We start from the raw sequence: 10,565 nt of genomic DNA, 5'->3' as shown, positions 1-10,565 counted from the left end.
TGAGTTATTCAGACTGCTAAGTTCATAAATCACATGTAGTCTATTTATTCATCCATCCATTCATTTCCCTCTTTTGTCCCAGGTCCTCTCTCCCACTCCCAGCCCATGTCCTTCTAGACACCCACTCCAATGTCTTTAAGTATACTCGTAGCCTTGCAAAATATGCAGTGACACTCATCATTCAAATCATTTGTGAAAAATTGAAAAAATGAGGTTCAGGTCATCCCTGGATAGCTCCAGTCCTGTGGCTCAACAAAGCCATCAAAGACTCTGGTTCTTCTGAGATCTTTGCTTCGCTACCCAGAGTATTAACTTCTTTTTAAGACCAGTATCAAGATCATTTTAAGACCAGTTCCCCTCACTGGCTATAAGACAACAGCCAATGGTAAGTAGTTCTGCATGATTCCATAATCACGTCCAGGCGAAGAGAGAGACTGGTTTCCTGAGGTTTTTTTTCTTAAGAGCAAGGAACCTACTTTCTCAGAAACCCTCAGAGCTCTGCTCAAGTCTCCTTGGCCCAAATTTGGCTTGGACCTGCCCACCCCTGAATCAGTCAGTGTAAAGGAGAGATGGGATGATTTGCTGCTACACAATGGGAGGGATAGAATGGATATTGGGAGTCACTCACAGTCCTCTAAAGCCACCTCACTGGTCTCCTCATTTTATCTTGCTTTCCATCAATTCATTCAACACAACAACCATCTGACTATGTCACTCATCATTTAAACTCCTTCAATGGTATGCTAGCTAGTCTTCAAAGATGGTCCTGCCACTGAATTACACCTCCTAGTATTCTTACCTTGAATCTGGGTTGGCTCTGAGATTTGCTTTTGACCAATGATGCCGTGTGACTTCCGAAGGTAGGTCATCAAAAATTTTGTTGTTTCTGCCTGAGCCTCTAGGAACGCTCTTTTTTGGAATACTCCCTCTAGGAAACCAGCCACCATATTGTGATACACCAAAGCCACATGAAGAGGCCATCTGTAGGCACAACGCTTGACAGTCCCAGCTGAGTTCCCAGACAACAGCCATGTGAGTGAGCCACCTTGGGCATCCAGCCCAGTTTGGCCTTCAGATGACTGCAGCCCCAGCTTCCCTATGACCACAAACACCTGTGAGACCTCAAGTGCGAGGTGCCCAGCTAGGCACAGTCAACCTGCGGAACTGTGAGAGAGAATAATAATAAATACGGGTTTTAGCCATCACATTCTGGAATGTTTTGTGATTTAGCAATAGATAACTGAAACAATGGCCTTCCTATATAATATCAGTTTAGGTGGCATCTGGCTGTGAGTGAGAGGATACCTGACTGACAATGACTTACACAAAGGCCTTTAATGACGCCAAGTACAAAAAGCCTGGCAGAGGCAGTTCCAGGATTTGCTCAGGGGCTCAGCAACGTCGAGGACCCAGATGCTTTCTCTGTTTCCTTCTGCCATCCTCAGCACGGTGGCTTTGTGTCATTAGGATTGTCACTGATTCCAGATGGCCACAGTGCCACAAAATCACATACAGTCAGGATGAGAAGGGCAGGGCAAAAAGGCCCTTTCCACTTGAGCTTTGAGGCTTTGTCTGGAAACCTGAGTTTTCCCAAGAGCCCTCCAGCATTCTTCCATTTACACTTGAGTAGTCAGAACTGCCCACATGCACACCCCAACCAGTTACTGGGAAAGGGGGAATAGAATTAGCCAACCAATTATGACTCATCCTCTGAGGCTGGGGGCTGGGCCTACCCTCACTGAGATCAAGGAGTCTCTGCCTGAATAAAATGGGGTTCTGTTTTCAGGAAAGAGGGGGTGGATTGGATGGGCCACAGTGCCTGCCACACCATTAGATGAAGCCCAATCCTTAACTGTCTCTTTGTTCTGGCCCATTCCCTCTAGCCTCCTCCTTCCTCCAACCTGTGCCTTGGCCCCTGTACCTGGAACACTCACTCCATGCCTAGAATGCTCTCTTCTCCCAGCCAAGATCTGAGACATGTCTCCTTAGATCTCAGCTCAAACACCACCTTCTCGGGGAGCCCCTCCCCGAGTTCTGTGCTCTCTTGGACCCTGCACTTCTTGGTTTCATGTAATAAACCTGAATATGTAATTGTGATGTACAGATTACCATCTGCCTTCTCCACAGATCAAAGATAGGAGCTGGGACAATACTTCTGTCACTATGTTCACGAGTATCCAGTAGATACTCAATAAATAATTATTAAATATATGAACGACTGCATTTTGCTCCCTCAACTTCACCCACACCTCCCTATGCTGGTGTTGTGTAAACACTGGAGTCATTTTTAAAAGCTATTTCGGATTCTAAATCCTGAAAAACTTCAACAGGGTGGTCTTAGATTGTCCATACAGTAAGTCCCATTTTACTTAAACAGGAGCTTATTTTATGCTCTATGAAATTTTTAGGTTTCCGTTCAGGATACCACAAATAAGCAATTTATAATGATACAGAATCTTATTCATCTTACAAGTCTTGGATAGCCATTAGACATTTTAATATAAGTGCAGATTAACATGATTAGGAGAGCCCCCTTTAAGAGGGACTAAGTTGACTGTTCTAGAAACTAATGTGTTTTCTTAATAAATCCAACCCGCAGTGCTCAGGGGTGACTCTGTGACCCAGTTTCTTGGAGAGTTAACTCTGTATTGGAAGAAGTCTCAAAAGTAGGCAAACTTCCATGCCAATGTTCTACAGATATACATTAAAAATACTATTTCCATACGTTATTATAAAGAAGGGGAAGCATTGTTCTAAGTTATGGTTTGTGCTTATGAATATCCCTCCTACACATACCAGCCCTGTGACCTTAGGCAAGTTGCTTACCTCTCTGTGCCCCAGTTTCCTCAATTGTAAAATGAGGATGAGACTGCTGTGAGGATTAGACAAGTTAGTACATGCAAAGTGCCTAGAATAGTGGCTTGCCCTAGTAAGTGCTGCCTAACTGTGGTTATTATTGCAGTGTCTAGCACAGTGTCAGGATCGCAATGTGCCATCACCAAAAGCATGGATGTTCAAGGTTTGAACCCAGGCTCTACCGCTTAACCAGCTCAGGACCCTTGGTAAATTATTTAACCTCTCTGAACCTCTGTATTCTCATCTGTGTATTGGGGGTATTAACATCTACCCCATGAAATGAGGGTTAAATTAATTCAAGTTGTGACTGTAAGCACCTGGCACATTGTACTGCTCTCACCTGATGCGTCAGCCACCAAGAAGCCATCGTTCCCACAGGCAGGACAGAGAACCTGGGACTGCAGGGCACGAAGGGCACTCAGGAGCCATTGAGCTCAAGTTCAGTCATTTTTCAGACGAAATAACTCAGGGCCGGAGGAAAAGGGATACAGTGACTTGTTCACAGTCACCCAGCTAGTTAGAGACAGAGACGTGTTGTAAAAGAGAAACTACTGTGTGTCTCTGTGTTTTATGATAATGTATTTTGTTTTATTACATTTACATTGTGTTATTATGCAATAGCCTTTATTCTAGGAGTTGTGAACACTCCCCGTGGTCCTCTGCTACCCCTCGAGGTACAGAGAAGCAGGGATAAATTAGTCGTATGAGCCAGCACCCCTAACCCTTCACTGTCACAGATGATGAGTTTTCTCTGGTCCTCTGAAGATGAGGAGCCCACGGATTGGGGCAGCTCTGGGGGAACCTGGGGCAGAGGGGCCCCCTGGTTCTAAGGCCACTGCAAGGCCCCCAGGGCCAGGAGTCCCGGGGGCCTTAGCAAATCTCTATCTCTGCTCCCTATAATGGGCAGAATATATACATTCTTTCAAATGACTATATTGGTTTTTAATAAGAATCAGTCTTTTTTTAATCGGTGATCCTTAATGCTACTATTGTGCTCCTAAAGGGAATATCTACGAAAGGCTCAGATACACATTTGGAATGTTTGTGACCAGTGTGACCCCCGAGTGAGCTGGCCGTGTCTGACCTGGAGGCCGCTCGGGGGCCCCTGCAGCATAGCTCGGAGCTCCAGGCGCGAGCGCTGGGCCCTGACACACTGGGCTGCTGGGGGACGCACCGCAGAAGCAGCCACGGGATCGTTTCCCACATGAACTGCTGCCCGGGGTGCTTGCTCCCGAGCCAGGCGTGGAAGCTGACCCAGCACTGGAATTGGCCCAGATCTGCTCTGGGTTCTGCCGCTGAGCTTCCCTCCACCGCCTGTGAAGAACAGAATTTTACCCGCTTCTCAAGTGTGAACACCTCTTTATTTTTTCAAAGGAGACAAAGTTTAATCAAAATCTAATCTAAAAAACAAAATTAAAACATCTAATTTCCTAAGAAAGGAAAAAAGTGTGCAGAGTTCACGTGAGGTCTGATGAGTCAAATTTAACAAAGAAACTGCTTACAGGAAACTTTAAAAATGAATCGGGACTGCTAAAACAAATTAAGAGAAAAAACCCTGTTGATTATGCTTGTTACACTCGGGTGTCACGTCCTGGTGCTGGGCTGGGGAAGGGGTGCTGTTTTTGAGGGGAGCCCCAGGCATACCTCAGTTTTCAACTCCATTGGTCACACAGACAGAACAGTGAGCTTCAAATCACCAGGGGCCTGGGGCCTAGACAAAGGACATGCTATGTTGAAGGTGAACTCTCTGATCCCACTAGCTCTGTGCTTAGTGTCAGGGAGAGCAAGAGGGTGACCCCACATCCCCCCTTCCCAGCTGTGTGAACTCAGCAAGTTTTTAAACCCTGTAGGCCTCATGTCCTCACCTGTCAGGGGTGCGGGTAGAACTCACCTCCTGGGGTGACTGTGGGGATAAACTAGACGACACACACTAAGTGCTCAGAACCACACCTGGCACAGAGCCAACACTCTCTAGCCCTTTCTATGATGAGGTCTGAAACAAATCCTGATGTTTCAAAATGAAAAATTTCTACAAAAAACTCACACTTTTACTTTTATTTTGCTTCCTGTTCTATGTTATTTTCAACATAGTCATAACAGTCTTCATTTCTGAGCACCTACCATGTTTTAGATTTGATGCCAGGAGCTGTTACATAACTTATCTCCACAATTCCTCATGACAACCTCAATAGGAAAGGTAGAGAGCACCTTTACAGGTCGTATAGGGTTTCAGGTAAGAAAAGTAGAACTGAGAGCTTGTATGGGTCGGGGAAAAGCTCCTGGAATAGATAAGACTGAAGCTGGGCCCCGCAAGGAGGTAGAGCATGAACCGAGAGGGGATGAGTAGGGGGTTGGGATGAGGTTTTCAGGGGATGGGTACAGCATGGGCTAAGTCACAGAGGCAGGGACGGGGCACTTTTCGCTCAGCAGTCAGTGACCTTCCCCAAGGACAGGGAAGAAGAGAAGTCAGAGCTACTCAGATCCCACCATGTGGTCACTGGTTGCCCAAGCATCCCCTCTTCCTGTGCCACTAGTGGAGACAGATGACTTGCATCTGTCATTCAGGAAGCAGCGTTCAAATGCCTTTAGCATTTCCATTTCAAAATGACTCATTCGTGTGCCACAGAATCCTACCGCCTGTATACATTAGAGTGAAATACACACGTTACATGTATATTCATATACCTACACACCCTGCATATATACATATATACACACACGTGTGTGTGTGTATGTATGAATTGATGTACTACTAGGCACTACTACAAATACCTCAGCATAATGAGATATCCTGATATGAGGAGGTTTTGCTTTAGTATCTTTCTCTTTCCCTCCCTTGCCTCCTTCTTTCTTCTCTGTCCTTTTCCATCTATTACATTTCTTTGCTAGACTAAGGCCCTGAAACAAAGGAATCGTGTCAATTCTCCTTGTTTGAGAGTCAAGGAGCCTGGGGCTGTGGATCTTGCTTAGGTTCCAGGTGTGATGTGAACATGGAATTAGAAAAAAGAATTTAAGTTGGATTCTTTAGGAAGGGTGGCGGGCCCACATCTGGGAGTTGAAGTGGGGACAGAAGGCCACAGTCCCCAGAACGGGAGAAGCCAGTTGGATGGGGCTGGCCTTCAGGCCTAGCTTTTAGGCTCTCAGCACATTTTTAAAAATTCCTCTGCTTTTTTTTTTTTCTCATCTGTACCATGGGAATGGTAATGCCCTCTTGGGTTATCATGAAGACAAAATTGCTCAATAAATGTGAAGCACCTAGCACAGTAATAGACAGTAGGAACTGGCAGTTGTTGTCACTGGAAAAGTTCCAGGTTCAGTGGGGACAGAAGGGCAGAAGGGCAGGCACCCTTTACCAGGACGTTGGAGGATGCGTCCAGAGCCAGTTCAGGGAGTGACCAGGTGACCCAACAGGATCCTCAGCTGAGACAGGACCAGACATTCATACCAGTGGCTTCACCTGGGTCATCTAGGGTGAACAAAGTATTCACAAAATATGATGAGGGAGAAGGCAAAAGGACTCTACGACATGCTTCCGATTTCATCTTCCTTTTTCCTCTTGCACCAGAGACCAAGGTTTAAAGGAAGGAGTAGACACTTGACACAGTTCACTTTTTGGCACAGTGAACAAGTGTAACCCTTTGGTGACTGACCACGCTTCTGTGCTTGGTGCTCACATGCTCAGTGCCCTCAGGTGAGTCATTCCACGTTTCTTGACCTTAGTTGCTTTCCTAATCCTTACACCAAGGGGGTTTGCTAAGATTCCCTACCACTGACTCTCCTTTGTGGCTGTCATAGTGGCCTTACGATGAGCCTCAGGATTGGTTGAAATGAATTGAAAATACCTGGGAGACAAGGTAGAGTTGGCCAAGTGTGAAATGAGTGGAAGGCAACCTAAGAGCCCATCATGAGCTGCCATGTTGGTCCAATTGGTAGGGACTCAGAGAGGAGGTCATGGAACAGGGCAGTGCCAAGGGGAGCCCCAGGGGGAGCTCTAAAGCCCTCATAATTCCTATCAGTTTTCTTCCCCACTCCTCCACATTACTCAATTTGGAAAGTTGGCTTGTTCTCCATCTTGTACAAATTGTCCTCCAAATACAAGGTCCAGCCTCCTCCCAGGTAGATCCCCGAAGTCCCTCCTTCACCTAAAGTTTCAACTGAGTTGGAGTCAATTAGATTTTTAACATGAAACTCTATTGTGCTTTTTATCTGCAACCTCAAGCCCTCAAACAGAGTTAATGGTTTCTTATGTCACAGAATGGAGGAAATTAATAACCACTCTTTCTTCATTCCAAACATGTGAGTATTCAGGTGTGTGGCAATGCTAGTCCTGAACCCAGAGTGCATCTTGTTTACGTGGGAAATGGTGAAGGAGCCAGGGAAAGTAGGAGTGTCCTGTGTCTTCTTGAATATCTTGACTAGAATTAAGTGCAGGGTTTCTGGAGTCCAACATTCAGGATCCATGAGGAACAGGACGAGTTTGACAACATCACATCACAATCTCCTTTGCTGGATTCCTTTGAGTTAGATTTCTCAGTAGCAGATTTGCACAATAGCATTTAAGAGGTTTACAAAGCTCCCCATTTTAACACTGTATTCCCTCTTTATTCCTCTGATTAAATGTGGATTTAAATCCTGGAACTGCATTTCTATGGAGAGTAAGTGATTTTCCCAATGCAAACCATTGTTGTTGACACACAAGTTCGAAAACTTTTGCAATTTCCAAGAGAAGGAGCAGGTGGTTAGAAATTTACTGACTAACGTACCTGCAATACTTCCTCACTCCCTATAAGGAAAATCAGCAACGTAATCACCATAGAAATAGTTGCAGAACAATGTTATTCATGTCTTTGTTACTTGTGGTTATGTTTTCTTTTTAAATTAATAAACTGCTTTTTAGAGCAGTTTTAGGTTTGCAGCAAAATTGAGCAGAAAGTACAGAAATTTCGCATATACGCCCTGTCCCCACACAGGCACAGCCTCCCCCCCCATCAAAATCCATTATCAACATCCCCCACCAGAATGTACCTTTGTTACAACTGAGGAACCTACATTGACACATCATAATCACCCAAAGTCCATAGTTTACCTGAAGTATTATACATTCTACCGGTTTGGACAAATGTATGATGACATGTTTCCATCATTGTAGTACTGTACAGAGTAGTTTCACTGCCCTAAAAATCCTCTGTGCTCCCCCTATTCATCCTCCCCCCATCTCCCTGGCAACCACTGATCTTTTTACTGTCTCCATAGTTTTTCCTTTCCCAGAATGTCATAGAGTTAGAATCATACAGTATGTAGCCTTTTCAGATTGACTTCTTTCACTTAGTAATATGCATTTAAGTTTCCTCCATGTCTTTTTGTGGCTTGATAGCTCATTTCTTTTAGCCTTAAATAATATTCCATTGTCTGGATGGACCACAGTTTATTTATCCATTCACCTACTTGGTTGCTTTCAAGTTTCGGCAATTGTGAATAAATATCTGTGTGCAGGTTTTTGTGTGGTCATAAATTTTTTGGGTAAATATTTTTGTTTTGGGTAAATATTAAGGAGCACAATTGTTGGATTGTATGGCAAGAATATGTTTAGTATATACACATACATAAATAAGCATACATAATCGAATACATTGTTGCCGTTATTATTTTGAACAAACTACTACCTGTTAGATCGATTAAGAAAAATGAAAATTTTTATTTTACCTTCAACTCACTCATTCTCCAGTGCTCTTTATTTACATAGATCTGAGTTTCTGATCTATACCATTTCCTTTCCCTGAAGAACTTCTTTAACATTTCTTACAAGGCAGGTCTACTGGCAACAAATTCCCTCAATTTTTGTTTGTCTGAGAAAGTCTTTATTTCTCCTTCACTTTTGAAGGATAATTTCACAGGGTACAGAATGCTAGGTTGGTGATTTTTTTCTTTTAACACTTTAGATATTTCACTCCACTCTCTTCTTGCTTGCATGTCTTCTGAGGAGAAGTTGGATGTGATTATTATTTTTGCTCCTCTATAGGTAAGGTGTTTTTTCCTCTGGCTTCTTCCAGGATTTTTTGTTTACCTTTGATTTTTTGAAGTTTGAATATGATATGCCTAAGTGCATTTATTTATTTATTTATTTATTTATTTATTTATTTATTTTTGCTGGGAAAGATTCACCCTGAGCTAACATCTGTTGCCAATCTTCCTCTTTTTTTTTGTTTTTCTCCCCAAAGCCCCAGTACATGGTTGTATATTCTAGTTGTAAGTCCTTCTAGTTCTTCTATGTGAGCTGCCATCACATAGCCATCAGTAGCATGGTTACTGACAGATGAGTGGTGTGGTTCCGTGTCCAGGAACCAAACCCGAGCCGCCAAAGTAGAGTGAGCCAAACTTTAACCACTAAGCCATCAGGGCTGGCTCCTAAGTGTAGTTTTTATTTTGGACATTTACCTTGCTTGCTGTTCTCTGAGCTTCTTGGATCTGTGGTTGGGTGTTTGTCATTAATTTGGGGAAATTCTCAGTCATTACTGCTTCAAATAGTGCTTTTGTTCCTTTCTCTCTTTCTTCTCCTTCTAGCATTCTCATTACATGTATGTTACACCCTTTTGTAATTGTCCCACAGTCCTTGGATAATTCTTTTCTACTTTTTTTCAGTCTTTTTTTCTCTTTGCTTTTCAGTTTTGGAAGTTTCTATTGTCACATCCTCAAGCTCAGAGATTCTTTCTTCAGCTGTGTCCAGTCTACTAATGAACCTGTCAAAGGCATTCTTCATTGTGTTAGAATGTTTTTGATCTCTGGCATTTCTTTTGGTTCTTAGAATTTCCATCTCTCTGCTTACAATGCCCATCTGTTCTTAAATGCTCTCTACATTTTCCATTAAAGCCCTTAGCATATTATTCGTAGGCTCGACTAGGGAAGCATCTACTTCCAACTTCATTCATGTTGTTGGCAGAATTAATGTCCTTGCAGCTGTATAACTTTTTGCTGGCTATCAGCTGGAGGCTGCCCTCACATCCCAGGGGCCACCTACTTTTGTCATGTGAGCTTCTCCAACATGGACACTTACTTCATCAGGTCCTGAAGGAGAAGCTACAGCTCTAGTCTGCTAGCAAGATGGAGTCTTATATAATGTAATGTAATCACAGATGTGACATCCCATCACTTTTTGCATATTCTATAGGCTAAAAGCAAGTCACAAGTCCCACCCACCCTCAAGAGGATGGGATTATACAAGGGCATGAATACCAGAACCAGAGACAGGGATCATTGAGGAGGTCACTTTAGGGTCTGTCGGCCACAGTCCATTCCTCTGGCCTCCAATTATTCCTATCTCTCCTATATGAAAAATACATCAGTCATCTCCCAAAGTTCCCAAAAGTCTCATCCCATTACAGCATCATCTCAGCCACAAATCTCATCATCTCAATCAAGTCTAGGTGGTATAGATGAGGCTCTTGGGTTTAATCCATTAAGTACAGCTCGTATGGCACAATTCCTTCTCTCCATCTGCAGACCTGTGAAATGAGCCAAGTTATCTGCCTCCAACACACCCAAAATACAGTCGTGAGTCAGGCACAGGATAGCAGCTGTAGACATTCTGGTTCAAAAAGGGGAAAAAAGGAAGATAGAAAAGGAATCACTGATCCATAGAAGTTCTGAAATCCAGCCAGGCAAATGTCAGGGGTTCCTCAGTTAGTTTTCAAAGCCTGGGAATAACTCTCCTT

Source organism: Ceratotherium simum, chromosome 20 (genome assembly GCF_057802395.1).
Source record: "Ceratotherium simum simum isolate JZ-2026a chromosome 20, ASM5780239v1, whole genome shotgun sequence".
Classification (NCBI taxonomy): Eukaryota; Metazoa; Chordata; class Mammalia; order Perissodactyla; family Rhinocerotidae; genus Ceratotherium; species Ceratotherium simum.
Note: the sequence above shows the minus strand (reverse complement) of the source record.